This window comes from Musa acuminata, chromosome BXJ3-8, assembly GCF_036884655.1.
Source record: "Musa acuminata AAA Group cultivar baxijiao chromosome BXJ3-8, Cavendish_Baxijiao_AAA, whole genome shotgun sequence".
Taxonomy (NCBI): Eukaryota; Viridiplantae; Streptophyta; class Magnoliopsida; order Zingiberales; family Musaceae; genus Musa; species Musa acuminata.
In genome coordinates this window covers 37,472,811-37,486,724 of record NC_088356.1, presented here as the reverse complement: position 1 = coordinate 37,486,724, position 13,914 = coordinate 37,472,811, and the positions used below count along the sequence as shown (strand labels likewise).

The 13,914-nt window shown below is 37.8% G+C and overlaps 1 non-coding gene across 1 annotated transcript; it reads right to left on the bottom strand.

Moving 5' to 3' along the window:
• Window positions 1–438: 438 nt before the first annotated feature.
• TRNAI-AAU (transfer RNA isoleucine (anticodon AAU)) lies at window positions 439–512 on the bottom strand. The gene has a single exon. It is a non-coding gene; the product is annotated as a tRNA-Ile (tRNA).
• Window positions 513–13,914: the final 13,402 nt, after the last annotated feature.

Here is a 13,914-nt window from a genome sequence, read left to right as displayed (position 1 = left end):
AAAATAAAAGGTTCTGAAGAAGATGTTTTGATTAATGATTAAGATCGTATGAATCTAGATTATTTATTTGTTTGTAGATTTTTTTTTATTTTAAATATAATAAGTTTATTTATATTTTTATTGTATTTTAATTTGAAGAAAAAAAAGATGTTTGGATTTGATCAATCAGATTGGAAGCTTCGACATTCACAGTTGATGTTTGGATCAATGGGTAAGATTGTCCGAATCTATATTTTTATTTATTTATTCTTTATCTATTAAGTTTATTTATAACTTTTAAAATATTAATACAAATATTCTGTAATCAAGCAGATTCGAAGCTTCACCAACTGTGATCGTTTAACACCGAGTTACATTGTTAATAAGATATTTTGTTTTACCAAACTATATTTATTAAAATATATATTATTATATTAATAAAATAGAAATTAAAACTAATGGCCCATGCAGGTTTCGAACCTGCGACCTTCGCGTTATTAGCACGACGCTCTAACCAACTGAGCTAATAGGCCAATATGTTTTATTTTTAAGTTAATTTTATTAATCTAATATTAATATAGACTACTAGATGTCTGCGTTTTAATATCATTATTTTTACAATATTTTATTTATTTAGTTATTAATTTTTATCTCACCTCGAATGAGCTAATAGATCGATATATTTCTTAAATAAATAATAATTCCTCAATTATTTTTTGGTTTGATTAAAATGTAACTTAATTTGATATTTTTAAAATTATATTTTTGTATATCCCATTAAGCCAAAACCAACTAAGTTCATTTTGTAAATAAAAAGTATAATGATTGTTGTTTTCAATAGATTGAAAATTTTAATATATTATTTATATAATAATATATTTAAATTATAATTTTTTATTAGCCATGGCGTATGCGTTTTTTTTAGCATCAAATTTACTAACTCGAGGTTGGTTGCCCTATGACAAGAGGGAGGAACGACCCAACTCGATTTGGGCTCGATGATGGACAATGCGTGTGATCCTGAGAAGCTAAGAATGGTCGGAGAAGGAATAAGGCGCAATAAATTTGGATTTTGATTGATTACTTAATGTATTATCCGAAATCTCATAAAAAATTGATATCGAGGTTGCCTGAATGAAATGGATTAATCGCTCATTAAGGTGGTGAAATATATGTTGATGTGACTCAACCAACTATCAAGGTGGTATAGCGTTTGTTAATATGGCTCAACCACCGGACAATGTGGCATAACATTAGCTCAACCACTTGTCAAGGTGGCGTAATGTCTATTGACATAGCTCAATCAATTGTTATGCTAGCAAATTGCCTAATTGTTGAAGTGGTGACCTTCAATGATGAGGTGGAGGTGTCCATGTGTTGGTCCTTGGGCGGTCAATATATGTCCCCTTATTGTGTTTCATCGTGGAAGATTTTTCAAGTGAAATACAATGTTCATTTTTGATGGGCATTGAATACCTCTTAGGAGAGGATTGGCCATGGACCAAGTGTCGTTGTGCTAGGTCTCAATCAGTTATACTTTGAGTCTAACCTACCAATATTAGGTTGGGAGATTTTTAGCATGCTTGACCCGTCCACATTGCAAAGGAAAACCGAACGATGATCGTTAGGTTAGTGAGACTTTTGTCAATTAACTATGATAATATTGACTCACACGGATCGAGTAGGGAGAACTTTACAACCTATCAAACTGCCTACTCAGGGAAAGTGGGGCCTACGATAGAGCTGGAGAAATCACATTGAACTAATATGATTGATTGTAGTAATTCCCCTTATTTTCTCCTAATTTGTCCACATTAGGAAGAGATCTCTTGGAGTTCTGTTACGCCCATATTGGGCATATTTTCTACATCTGGATCTGCTTACATTGGAAAGATATTAGTTAGCGCCACCTACTTTTATTTCTCTCGACCTCCTAATCTGCCCTTTTTTTAGGGTTATATAAGGTGCCTCTAAGATAGAAATGATGAGCTCCTAAGGTGCTACCTATACGAAGATTGAGGTTGGAAAAGATTTTCCATCCCTACGATGTCCAAGTTAGTGACTCGAGGTGTATAAGTGCAGGTCCAAATAATCCCCCTTTCCTCTATATTAAAGGTGAGACTTTATACCTAATCGTAAAGAGTAATAAGGATGCTTCCAATTACCTTTCTGATTATAAATGCACCCCGAACACATTTGGTCTTATGCCTCCATTATGATAAATTTCTCTTTATGTGGGTCGGGTTTTATTGAATTACGCACTTCAGGCATATTTAGCCTTGTGCATTTATTATGGTTGATTTCTCTTCACTCAAGTCAGGTTTTTCCGAGCACATTTGGCCTTATGCCTCTGCCATGGTGGATTTCTCTTCATATGGGTTGAGTTTTTTCGAATCATGTCTCGGGTACATTTGACCTCGTGCCTCCATTGTGACTGATTTTTCTTCACGTGGGTCAGGTTTTTTAGACTCGCACCTCGAGCATATTTGGCCTCATACCTCTGCCATGATGAATTTCTCTTCATGCAAGTAAAGTTCTCCTGACTCACAAGCCTTAGGCACATTTGATATTATGCCTCCGTCGTGATGGATTTCTCATCATGTAGGCTAGGTTTTCTCGATTCCTTGGGGTATAACCTAAACATCATATCACTTTACTTCATCTATCTTTTTAATCCACTATAGCCTTGTGATTGTGATCTTCTATGGACATGAATATACATTCCTTGAAGAGGAAGATGCCTGGCTCCTCTTTGGGCATGGCGGTGGCCTCTTCGGCCTCGGCCACTATTTGTGAGTTATCGCTCAAGGCTTCGAGTCTGACTTAGTATAACTACCATGGTAGCACTGACAAGCCAAGAAAGAAGTAGAAGGTTATCATTAGAAAGGTGCCTCACCCCCAAAAGGGTGGGGAAACCGAGGAACCAGGTCTAGAGAAGGAGCCTCCTACCTTCATAGCATTAGCACCTTCAAAGGGTCCTCGAAGTTCACGATCTTATTCAAGGAAAAGAGGGGATAGGTCAAGGTCGATGTTTGACTTATGCAAGGGTAAGCCCTTGTTGTTCACGACTATATAAATAGATGACATGCCAGACTTGGCCCTATGAGCTCCACTACAACTGAGATGGGAGGGTTTCCATGAGGAGCAGAAGGTGTAGAGTGATAGCGTGGCCTTGGAGCAGTACAACCACGAGTCCTTATGTTCGGAGGGTAGCGAACCAGATCTACCATTCCCTTTTGAAGGTTCTGATTGACACTTGCTACCATAATGATGTATTGATAAGTTAGGCTGTGGTTAGTCCCTTCAATTTCGCATTGCTCACCTATCCAACTTTGATTTATAACATCACCACTATGTAACGGCCCTTATCGACTATGTACACAACGCTAGCTTTGTCATCCACTAGCAGGCCCTTATAATCGATGATCTTCGAGAAGAGATCAAGGGGCTGAAGAAGGGAGGAGCTTTTACTACTGTTGCTGAGGTAGAGATTCGAGGAGCCGAGGTAGTGCAGCAATTTGAGGAAGCTGAGCTATGCCTCGTCGACCTTTCCAAGTAGTTGAAGGAACTTCGAAGTAATATCCGAGCCATAGAGGTTTAGAGTCATCGGGATGTTGGGTGTGTCTGCCCTATTAAGCCTTTATTTTGATAGATCGGGGTCTTATTCTAGATGTAGAAGTCGGACCAGTCTGATGTAATTTTGTTTAAGTAATGAAGTTTCTTTTTCTTAATTTGTAATGATTTTATCTTGAAGATACACTCAACAACTAGTGTCTTAGATTTTGTAGATCAACATCCAAAGCTCAGGATATAGTCTTCCCTGACCTGATCTCAAGGGAGGCCTTAGGGGTAAAACTTCTTCAAGTTTGTAATACACCATATTCTCAACAATGTCACACCTTTTGTTGTCTCGAGGTGATATATTTCATCTCGAACAATCTCGATGATTCAATACGACCCTTTCCGGTTTAGCCTTAACTTTCCCCGGGGCCCGGTTGGGTCACTGACTTCAACTTTGCGGAGCTCTAAGTCTCCGAATCCAACTCCTCTAGGGCAAATGCTTTAGTTATATTGCTTGTCCACTAGCTTTTTATATCTAAGTGTCTGCATATATGCTTCTACTTTAACTTTACTGATTAGGTCAAGTCTGACTCAATGTCCTTCAGAGGTTTTCTCATCAAAGCTATCAACCCAAGGTGTCAAAAAGACTATCTCAGATAGCAGGAAAGCCTTAGTGCAAAAGGCTAAGCTAAATAATGATTCTCTCGATCTAGTCTTAGGTGTCATCTGGGTGGCCCGCAAGATGCTCGGTAGTTCATCTACCTAAGTACCCTTGGCTCCATCGACTCTCTTCTTTAACCATTCGAAAATGGCTCGGTTGGTGACCTCAATAAGACCATTGATTTGAGGATGAGCCATCGAATTGAACCTTAGTTAAATCTCGTAAGATTGATAGAATTCCTTGAACCTCGCATTGTTGAATTATATTCCATTATCGGTAATGAGGACCTATGATATTTTGAAGTGGGTGATGATTTTTTTTATATAAATCCCTCGACCTGTTTCTTAGTGATCTGTTGAATCTCGGATTTTGATGATGAAATCAATTGATGGGTTAATTGATCTAATCCATATTATTGAGTTAAGTGTGCAGGATTAACTACGATAACCAGAAAACACAAAGCAAGAATACCAGAGTCAAGATCGATGGACGTTTAAGAGTCCAAAAATCGTTGGAGATGCTGCCGGAACCAACCGAGAAGAAATCGGGAACCTATCGGAATTTTCGGAAGTTCGCCGAAGAGATCGTCGGAGGTTCACGGAGATCACCGAGAAGGCTCGGCTACTCGTTAAAGTCATCAAAAGATCGGGAGCTTGATGGGAGTCCGTCGGAAGAAGCTCGTCGGAAAGCTCGCCGAAACAAGACTCGACGTTCGCGGTCGAAAGCTTGCTTAGGATGTGTTTTTGTTATGTAGTTCACTTGTAATTAGGATTAGGATTAAGAGATAATCCTATATCCTGGTTAGGGGCCAACTGGGCCCAAAGTCAGATATGGTTTGGGCTAAAATTAAGCCAAACCAGTGAAATCGGAGAGCCAGGCGGTGGCACCGCCTGGCTGGGCGGTAGCACCGCCCAGCACCCGAGAGCTGGGCGGTGACACCTCCTGGGCTGGGCGGTTGCACCTCCCAGCACCCGAACGCTGGGCGGTGGCACCGCTTGGCTGGGCGGTGGCACCGCTAGTATCGGGAACCCAAAGAGAATTCAAATTTTGGAGCCCAAAATTTGAATCCTCTTGAGGCCTATAAATACCCCTCAAATCTCAGCTTAGGTTACAACTTTTGAGAAGCATTTTAATTGAGAGAAAAGTCTTAGAAAGTCTTAGCAAGTCTTGTTTTCAATTTGCTAGAGAGTTCTCATCCTTCTTTCTTATTGAAAATTTGTAAGAGGTTGAGCTGTTTGTAAAAGGTTGTAAGAGGGGTATTTACCCTTCCATTTCAAGAGATTTGCTAGTGGAAGGTGGGAGCCTCATCGAAGAGGGGCCTCGCAAGTGGATGTAGGTCATTTGACCGAACCACTCTAAAATCGGCGTAATCTCTGGTTTGCATTTCATTATTGCTGTTTACATTACTGCAAACCTTCTTACATGCTTTAGTTCCTTATTACCTTTGCTGCGCAACTTCAAGAATACGCTTTCAAGTTAAGTCTTTCAAGTTCCGTTCTTATCATACGAAAGATTTTTCTAAAACCGAAGTTTTAATCTGCTACACTAATTCACCCCCCCCTCTTAGTGCCGCTCCGATCCTAACAAGTGGTATCAGAGCGAGGTTATCTCTTATATTTGGTTTAATACCCAAGAGAGATGGCTTACTCCGGCATGCAAGAGGGCCATTCTATTGCACGACCACCTTTATTTAATGGGTCGGATTACACATATTGGAAGACTTGCATGAGGATCTTCCTCATTTCTATGGACTTTGAGCTTTGGTCTATTGTCGAGAATGGATTTCAAAAATCTTCTCTTCCGATGAGCGAATGGAATGAATCGGAGAAGAAGGTTTTTGCTTTAAATGCAAAGGCTATGAATGCCTTGTTTTGTGCACTAGACAAAAACGAATTTAATCGTGTTTCAATTTGTGATTCGGCTTTTGATATTTGGAGAACTCTTGAGGTCACTCATGAAGGCACTAGCCGAGTGAAAGAGTCCAAAATCAACATCCTTGTGCACTCTTACGAACTTTTCCGAATGAAACCAAGTGAGTCCATCGGAGACATGTACACCCGATTTACGGATGTCATCAATGGACTCAAAGCTCTTGGTAAAGATTTTACTAACTTTGAACTAGTAACTAAAATCTTAAGATCCCTCCCTAAAAGTTGGGATCCAAAAGTTACGGCCATTCAAGAGGCCAAAGACCTTAAAGCATTCCCTCTTTAAGAACTCATTGGGTCTTTAATGACCTACGAAATGACATGTCAAGCTCATGACGAGCTCGAGAACCCCCTTCCAAAGAACAGGAAGGATATGACACTCAAATCACAAGAAGACTACTTGAAAGGAACATCAAGTGATGAGGACAGTGACAATGACATTGCACTTTTGACTCAAAAATTTAAAAAATATTTAAGAAAGAATAAATTTAAAAATAATATAAAAAAATAAATTTGAACAAAAGAAGGACCAAGTGATTTGCTATGAATGCAAAAAATCGGGACACTACAAGAACGATTGTCCTCAAGCCAAAAAGAGGACATCAAAGAAGAAGGCGTTCAAGGCAACGTGGGATGATTCAAGCGCATTCGAAGAAGAGGAGTCCAACACCGAGCAAGTTGCTCATTACGCGCTAATGGCTTTAGGAGAAGAGGTATGTGATTTATTTAATGAAGATTTATCTTTTGAAGAACTCTCTATCGCTTTTCATGAATTATTTGATGAATGTAGAACTGTTAGCAAGAAGTTAAGTATCTTAAAGAAAGAGCATGCTTTGCTACAAGAAAAGTTTGATAATCTTCAAACTCCTCCATGCTCTAAGTGTGAGCATTTAGAAGCAATAAAAAATAAAAATTTGCTTCTTAAAGAAACCTTAAACAAGTTTAAGGTTGGTAGCAAAGGATTAGATATGATCCTTGCACACAAGGGTCACATCACAAATAGAAATGGAATTGGATTTGTAAAAGGATTACATCAAAATCCTACCACTTTCATAAAAGGACCTACATTACATGTTTCCTCTTATATGAAATGCAACTTCTGTTGCAAATCCGGACATATTGCCTACAAATGTCCATTTAGGAAAATGAGCTCACAAAAATTAATATGGGTTCCTAAAGGAACTATAAAGGATTCAATAATAAATAACAAAGTTAGTGGGTCAATTTTTGAGGCACCCAAAATCAAATGGGTACCTAAAAATCATCCTCTTTTGTAGACAAACCCACAAACTAGGAGCAAGAGATGGTATCTCGATAGTGGATGCTCAAGACATATGACTGGAGATCCATCTCATTTCTCTATGCTCACTAGCAAAGAAGAAGGGTACGTCACCTTCGGAGACAACAACAAAGGCAAAATCATTGGCAAGGGAACTATTGGTAACAAATTTAGTTTTTCCGTTGATGATGTTTTACTAGTTGATGGATTGAAACACAATCTCTTAAGTATTAGTCAACTATGCGATAAAGGTTATATCGTTAGATTTGAATCAAATATGTGCATTATTGAAAAACCAAATCATAACATGACTATGATTGCTTTAAAACAAAATAATGTCTATACCATCAATCTTGATGAACTAGGTAATGAAATGTGTTTCTCCGCCGTAAATGATGATGCTTGGCTTTGGCATAGGAGATTAGGTCATGCAAGCATGAAAACAATATCTAAAATCTCATCTCAAGAATTAGTACGAGGGATTCCGAATATGAAGTTTATTAAGGATAAGGTATACGATGCATGTCAACTAGGCAAACAAATAAAAACAAGCTTCAAACCAAAAAATCAAATTAGCACCACTAGACCATTACAATTGATCCATTTGGACTTATTTGGACCAATTGATACAACAAGTCTAGGTGGAAGCAAATATGCTTTTGTGATTGTGGATGACTACTCTAGATACACTTGGACCTATTTCTTAGCTCACAAAAGTGATTGCTTCAAGTGTTTCTCTAAGTTTTGTAAACTCACTCAAAACGAAAAAGGCTTCATGATTTCATCAATTCGGAGTGATCATGGTGGTGAATTCCAAAACCGTGACTTTCAAAATTTTTGCGAAGTTAATGGGTACAATCATAACTTCTCAACTCCAAGAAATCCTCAACAAAATTGAGTAGTTGAAAGGAAAAATAGAAACCTACAAGAAATGGCAAGAACTATGTTAAATGAACATAGTTTACCCAAATATTTTTGGGCCGAAGCCGTAAATACAGCTTGTTACATCATGAATAGGGTCCTAATAAGACCATCTCTATCAAAAACTTCCTATGAATTATGGAATAACAAAAAACCAAATATTTCTTATTTTAAAGTTTTTGGTTGTAAATGCTTCATTTTAAATGAAAAGGATGCCCTAGGTAAATTTGATGCTAAATCCGATGAAGGCATTTTTCTTGGTTACTCCTCCGTTTCTAAGGCCTTTCGTGTCTTTAACAAAAGGACCTTAGTAATAGAAGAGTCTATTCATGTAGTTTTTAATGAAATTTCTGATTTAAAGAAAAATAATTTTGATGATGATCTTGGTTTTGATAATTTGAATTTAAACGAACCCCCTCCTCAAAATAGCCATTTGAATGCATCTTCTTCCGAAATTTCTTTACCCAAAGAATGGAAGTATGTAGATGCTCATCCAAAGGAGCTAATTATAGGAGATACAACAAAAGGGGTTCAAACTCATTCTTCTTTCAAGAATTTTTGTGCTAACGCCGCTTTTCTTTCTCAAATTGAACCTAAATGCATTGACGAAGCCTTAAAAGATGATTTTTGGGTCATTGCAATGCAAGAAGAATTGAACCAACTTGAGAGGAATGAGGTATGGAAGCTTGTTCCTAGACCAAGTGACCACTTAGTCATAGGTACTAAGTGGGTCTTTAGAAACAAGCAAGACGAAAATGGTATCGTGGTTAGAAACAAGGCTAGATTAGTGGCCAAAGGTTTCAACCAAGAAGAATGTATCGATTACGAAGAAACCTTCGCTCCCGTGGCTCGATTAGAAGCCATAAGGATGCTCCTTGCCTATGCTAGTAGTAATAATTTTAAACTATTTCAAATGGATGTCAAAAGTGCTTTCTTGAATGGTTTTATTTCCGAAGAAGTATATGTCGAACAACCTCTCGGATTTGAAAATTCTCTTCTTCCTAATCATATATTCAAATTGACTAAAGCTCTCTATGGTTTGAAACAAGCTCCTAGAGCTTGGTATGAAAGGCTTAGTTCCTTTCTTATTTTAAATAATTTTACCAAAGGCAAGGTTGATACTACATTGTTTATTAAACATTTTAAAAATAATTTTCTTATTGTGCAAATTTATGTTGACGATATTATTTTTGGCTCTTCGGATGAATCACTATGTGAATCATTTGCCAAATGTATGAGTCATGAATTTGAAATGAGTTTAATGGGTGAATTAACTTTCTTTTTAGGATTACAAATCAAACAACTTAGTGATGGTATATTTCTTAACCAATCCAAATATACATTAGAATTGTTAAAACGATTTAACATGGATAATTCAAAAGCAATAAACACCCCTATGAGTACTGCGACTAAGTTAGATATGGATGAAAATAGTGAAAATTTCGATCAAAAAACATATAGGGGAATGATAGGTATTCTACTCTACCTTACCGCGACTAGACCAGATATTATGTTTAGTGTAGGACTTTGCGCTAGGTTTCAATCTAATCCTAAATTATCTCATCTAAAGAGTGTTAAAAGAATATTTAGGTATCTTAAAGGAACTCTAAATTTAGGATTGTGGTATCCAAAATCTGATAAATTCGATCTAATAGCTTATGCAGATGCTGATTTTGGCGGATGCAGGATAGACAGAAAAAGTACATCCGGAACATGCCAATTTTTAGGACATGCACTTGTTTCTTGGACTTCCAAGAAACAAAATTCAGTTGCACTATCTACGGCGGAAGCCGAATACATTGCTGCAAGTGCATGTTGTGCACAAGTCATTTGGATGAAAAATACATTAGAAGACTATGGAATTCACTTTAAAAACATTCCCATAAAATGTGATAATACTAGTGCCATATGTCTTACTAAAAATCCAATTCAGCACTCTAGAACTAAGCACATCGACGTTAGGCATCATTTCATACGCGATCATGTCCTTAACAATGATGTTGTTCTAGAATTCATTGACACAAAGCATCAATTAGCAGATATATTTACAAAAGCTTTGAATGAAGACCAATTTGAATTCATTAGAAGGGAATTAGGTATGTTAAATTGTCCCTAAGAATAAACTTGTTTGAATGGATTTTCCGTAAAGTTTTTCATTCTCTCTCCGTTCCTCGGTGACTTGTTAAATTATCTTATCCTATCTTGAGTCAAACACCGCTTCCATCTGATCAAGATTAATGATTTTATGATATTTTGAATCTCGAAATTGATTTTGATGGCTTGATTATGAGTTTCAAGTTGACGAATTGAATTTGAATGGATTTGTATTCGAATTATGATCTTGACTTTTTGGAGTTACTACTTAAAATTTTTTTCTTATCCCAATCTCTTCTTTGTACATCTACAATTTTTGTTATTTATAAAAAGAAGAGATTTGATAATATGGATGAATGCTGAATTTTCCTTTAAGATGAACTCTGCGTAAATATTTTAGCATACTTAATTTTGAATGATAAAATCTTTGTATGATCAATGATAATATAGATGAGTGATGTATGATCAATGATAAAATCTTTGTATGATAAATTATGTGCTTCAAGTCTCATTCTCTTTTTGTTGATGACAAAGGGGGAGAAAAGTGATGACTTGTATCATTTTAATAGCATGACTTATATGAATTGCAAAAGCTTGTGTGATATGAATGTCTTATATGCCTTGCAAAATCCTTGAGAATATCACAAGATTGATTGATCATATTGAAAGCATGCCTTACATCGATATCATGAAATTCATGTTGAAAATCTTTATCTCCTATCGTAGTAAAAATTGTCCCATATCATTTGACTTATGATTTTCATCGAAGTTTCGCATTTACTATTGCTTAATGAGAATAACGATAAGTTCTACGGTTAGAACTTATCGGTTTATGCTTGAATTCAATGGATGAAATTCAAGTGTTTTCATCTTCTCATAATATGGCATATAGATAGGGGGAGTTATGTTTAACTCCGTCATCAATTGATTGTCATCATCAAAAAGGGGGAGATTGTTGAATCTCGGATTTTGATGATGAAATCAATTGATGGGTTAATTGATCTAATCTATATTATTGAGTTAAGTGTGCAGGATTAACTATGATAACCAGAAAACACAAAGCAAGAATACCGGAGTCAAGATCGATGGACGTTTAAGAGTCCGAAGAATCGTTGGAGATGCTGCCGGAACCAACCGAGAAGAAATCGGGAACCTATCGAAATTTTCGGAAGTTCGCCGAAGAGATCGTCGGAGGTTCACGGAGATCACCGAGAAGGCTCGGCTAGTCGTTAAAGTCATCACAAGATCGGGAGCTTGATGGGAGTCCGTCGGAAGAAGCTCGTGGGAAAGCTCGCTGAAACAATACTCGACGTTCACGGTTGAAAGCTTGCTTAGGATGTGTTTTTGTTATGTAGTTCACTTATAATTAGGATTAGGATTAAGAGATAATCCTATATCCTGGTTAGGGGCCAACTGGGCCCAAAGTCAGATATGGTTTGGGCTAAAATTAAGCCAAACCAGTGAAATCGGAGAGCCAAGCGGTGGCACCGCCTGGCTGGGCGGTAGCACCGCCCAGCACCCGAGAGCTGGGCGGTGACACCTCCTGGGCTGGGCGGTTGCACCTCCCAGCACCCGAACGCTGGGCCCAAAATTTGAATCCTCTTGAGGCCTATAAATACCCCTCAAATCTCAACTGAGGTTACAACTTTTGAGAAGCATTTTAATTGAGAGAAAAGTCTTAGAAAGTCTTAGCAAGTCTTGTTTTCAATTTGCTAGAGAGTTCTCCTCCTTCTTTCTTATTGAAAATTTGTAAGAGGTTGAGCTGTTTGTAAAAGGTTGTAAGAGGGGTATTTACCCTTCCATTTCAAGAGATTTGCTAGTGGAAGGTGGGAGCCTCATCGAAGAGGGGCCTCGCGAGTGGATGTAGGTCATTTGACTGAACCACTCTAAAATCGGCGTAATCTCTGGTTTGCATTTCATTATTGCTGTTTACATTACTGCAAACCTTCTTACATGCTTTAGTTCCTTATTACCTTTGCTGCGCAACTTCAAGAATACGCTTTCAAGTTAAGTCTTTCAAGTTCCTTTCTTATCATACGAAAGATTTTTCTAAAACCGAAGTTTTAATCTGCTGCACTAATTCACCCCCCCCTCTTAGTGCCGCTTCGATCCTAACATGATCAACACTAATGGCTCAATTTTTATCCACTATGTGAAATAGTCCTCTCTCACGATAAGGAATCTCTATTGGCCTTAAGCTGGCAAAAAGGGTTCGAGTAGGTCTATCCTCCATTAGGCGAAGGGCCATCCATAGTCGATTAGGCTTAAAGCGACTACTGATTAATGTTGTATCTAAGTAAACTTTTGACATCTGTGACATCTTTAAGCATAGATTATTGCATCCTTGTGCAACATCAGCTAATAGGACTCCTGCCAAAGCACTTTGAAGGCAAGAGTTTGTCCACTAATGTGCTCCCGAAAAATACCTTCATGCACCAAAGCGAGTATGCTCTCGGCCTCTTATGGTGTTAGGTATTTAAGGGGTGGTTGGCTAAAAGACATAGGATATAGACGGTCATTAATTATACAATACCATGCTTAATGATAATTGACTCTTTTGGCCATTGTGGGGTTAGTTGGGAGTATCTCATCTCTTTTGTAGCATGAGATCTCACCCTTCTAGCTTGATTCTTCCTTGATTATAAACACATCATGCTTTTCAATGGTTTAGGTCGACAACGCCTCGACCAATGGCCAACCCTCGTTCAAAGCCTGAGTGGATGCTAACTTGATGAGTCTATCAATTTTGGTGTTTTCTTCATGGGGGACACATAACACATTGAGTCGGGAGAAACTATGAGCCAATTTTTGTACCTCGACGAGGTATTTCATCTATTGGGAAATCTAAAGGCGACATCACGTGCAGCAGAAGAACATAAAATAAAAATATCAAATTTTTCAAAAGATGTTCATCGTCATACAAAGATTAGTACACAAAAATCTGTCAAACTGAAAACCACATTTGAGATAGTTATGTTACCTAAAGATATCGTATATCCTTGAATTCCTGTAGAACTATGGGAGATGATGGAGGAGGTCAAGTGCTCTCCTCTCTAGCGGTGATCCACTCGGCAAGGGCTATGAAGACACTCCTCAAATTGCTACCTAAATCCATACACCTGCTATCTAAGAAGGGGAAGGGGAGAGGAGAATGGGAGGTGGTAGACAAATGGCCTAGCCTATGATCCTTTAGTTCTCTCCTATTTATAGAGGCCCCTATCAACTTAACCCTAATGGATCCTACCCTATTGGGTATTGGATCTCTATCCAATTACCCAAGCCTCTTAGATTAGTGGGTGTCTACCCAATAATATTTTATTAGCTCTTATTGGATCTCATCTATAGGATCCAATAATTTAGAGGCTTAATGGATATCTAATAAGATAGGGGCCCTAGTAGATATCGAGCTAGCCGTGAGTCATACCTATTAGAACTCCTTCTGGCTCAGTGAATTATTATCTCCATAATAATTTGTTCGACTCATCGGCTGC